Here is a 2,500-nt window from a genome sequence, read left to right as displayed (position 1 = left end):
TCCATCTCTAGGTGACGATCAAGGACAGAGAAACAAAGACGCAGGTTGTACGTGCTAGAGTAGCATATGGACTGATCGCGCGCAATGGAAGCGGCATCCTTTTCTGAACCTTTCTGCCCTGTCCGAAACGGCGCCACTTCGTTGGCGCTCCGCCAACGCTGGATTTGGAAGAAAAATACAAAAACCTTAAAGGGGACAACTGATATGCGCTATGATCTGTCTCTAAGTTTGAAACCAATTGATTGCGTAATAGCATTTCGTTGAACCACACCATGCGCCCTAGGCGCCCAGTGCTCTCTCTCGCCCTCTCTTTGAAACAATGGCAAACGCACGCACCAGTGCTATGGGTTCCTAAGGAGACGGCAACGCGCATTTTAATGCTACCTGCGAGTGAGATGGTTCGATGGTTCGATGGCGATTAGCGATCTGGTAGAATTTGCGATGAAATGCTGGCAGCTGGCATGGTATGGCTGGCGGAGCCGGTACGAGCGCCACTTCATGGGCGCGCAATGACTGACGCAACCTGCTTCCGCAACGTCCCGGGCCATTGTTTCACGGCGAGGAATGATAAAAACCCGACGCTTTGGTGAAGGTTAAACGCTAAATATCACATTATTCTCGCAGAGTAGAAGTGCGCCAATGCGTGCTAATGGTAGTGCGTGCTTGGACAGAGTAAATCCACCTGGCGCCAGAAGGCGGATCTAGCCCAGCTCTCTGGCCCAGCAAACGCTGTGCTAACCATCCCAGGAACGCTCGGTTCGGTGGCGGATAGCTGATAGCTAGGGGTCAATGTACTGCTACAATGCTAGCCACCAGTCCTGGCCCCCCGGTCTCGTATATGATTTCCCGCAGTATCGATTCGCTGATCTTCAATTATCATTCACGAAGCGATGGTTCCTACTATTCCTACCGGCCATCACCTTCCCCCCCCCCCCCCCCCCCCGCCCTTCTAGCATCTAGCTATCGATGCCGAGCAACCTTTTTCCCGTGTGGATCGCGATCGCGAAGAAAGCAAAAACGGATGATGGATGGATGGATGGATGGATGGGGGTATATCCATTATGCAATCGGAATGTTTGCGCTGTCGCCGACTGCGACACAGCGACCAGGCCCCACCGGCGAGATCATACATTGATAAGCTCCTACTACAGGAGGGAAGGGTTCGAGCCCGAAATGTTACCCGAAATGTTGTGGCGCGCGAAGGTAAGTGGCAAACGGGAGGAAGATCAAGGGAGGGGAAGGGAGGGGGTAGCGCAAACTCCAGCTCGGGCTCAGGCCTGTTCCAGCCACCTATCAATCCATCCATCACATCTGTGTGTATCAGTGCGGTTATGACTCCTTCCCGTGGCGCCTCCGCCACTGGATAATCGATCGACAGATCGACGCTGGAGCAGCCTGCGGTTAATGGACACTCACACACAACCACCGCGCTTCTCGCCGCTGGACGTGGACCGTGCAGCAGCGATATAAAGGACCTGGGTCCAATGCCCTAGTCCGGTAATGGGACGCGTCAGACGCGGTTCAAGTGTCGGTGAGTTCGCATCGGCTGCTGCTGTTGGTGGTGCGCTGCCGGCTTACCTCCCCTTCTAGTGGTGTCTCTAAGGACACTGCGACGGTGACGAAGACTTCAGACCTTCAGTGGAGTGCCATTTGCCTGTTTCAGTGTGCCCCAGTGTTTACGAGTTGCCGTTGAGTGTAAGTGTCGCTTTTGCTATTCGCACACTAATCGTTGGCAGGTCAATGGCCTGGTCAACTGGCACTAGCAGGCTAGTAGCTGCTCAGCTCAGGAAGCTGATCCTCGATGCTGTTTGCTCTTCCTCACCCTAAGCTAAGCAGCCCCAAAATGGCTAAGCAGCTCAAAATGTACCGCAAAAATTGGGGTCATCGAACGGACGTCATGATGGACGGTAGTTGGCACATAAAGGATCGTGTCACGGTTGATCGATCGTTCACCTTTCACTCCGTTGCCTTGGGCGCTCGACTTTGGCGTTTAAGATCCCGCCCGCAGATCCTAACGGACCCCTCCTTCGGCGGGCATTCTGCGACTCATTTTCGACGGCGGAGTTCCGATGTCAATGGCGACCCCGCACACACGCACCTACGCGCGTTGCTCCTATCAACCTGATGCTGCTGCTGCTGCTGCTGCTACATCATCAATCGGCGATCAGCGTGACCGATCGACCCCAATTCGCTGCTGGAGCTGGAAGGCAAACAAACAGTTTTGGGTGTGAGCAGAAGTTTCGCTTCATTGTGTCGCTACGGTTACATGGATCCGCATGATGCCCGAAGCGGTGTGTTCGGTCTACACAAGGAAGAAGAAGCAGACGGGTGCCGCAGCGAGATCAGTACGCCGATCTCGTTAGCGCGATTCCAACAAGCCCTCAAGGGATGCCGCAGCAGCATGGACACTGTCGCGATCATTCTGCCGCTGATAACGTTAGGGCTGCCCGGTTTATTTTTTCTCTCTGGATCTGATCCGATAGTGGTTTAGTATAGTGGC

The 2,500-nt window shown here is 54.3% G+C and overlaps 1 protein-coding gene across 1 annotated transcript in view; it reads left to right on the top strand.

Moving 5' to 3' along the window:
* The first annotated feature begins 1,514 nt into the window (after window positions 1-1,514).
* LOC126579539 (aminopeptidase N-like) overlaps window positions 1,515-2,500 on the top strand; it is a 5,491-nt gene continuing 4,505 nt past the window's right edge. The window contains exon 1 of the mRNA XM_050242922.1: window positions 1,515-1,695. The gene's annotated coding sequence lies outside the window, so the exon portion shown is untranslated. The remainder of the gene's footprint in view (window positions 1,696-2,500) is intronic.

Source organism: Anopheles aquasalis, chromosome Y, assembly GCF_943734665.1.
Source record: "Anopheles aquasalis chromosome Y, idAnoAquaMG_Q_19, whole genome shotgun sequence".
NCBI lineage: Eukaryota > Metazoa > Arthropoda > Insecta > Diptera > Culicidae > Anopheles > Anopheles aquasalis.
Note: the sequence above shows the minus strand (reverse complement) of the source record. Positions and strands in the feature narration are given on the sequence as shown.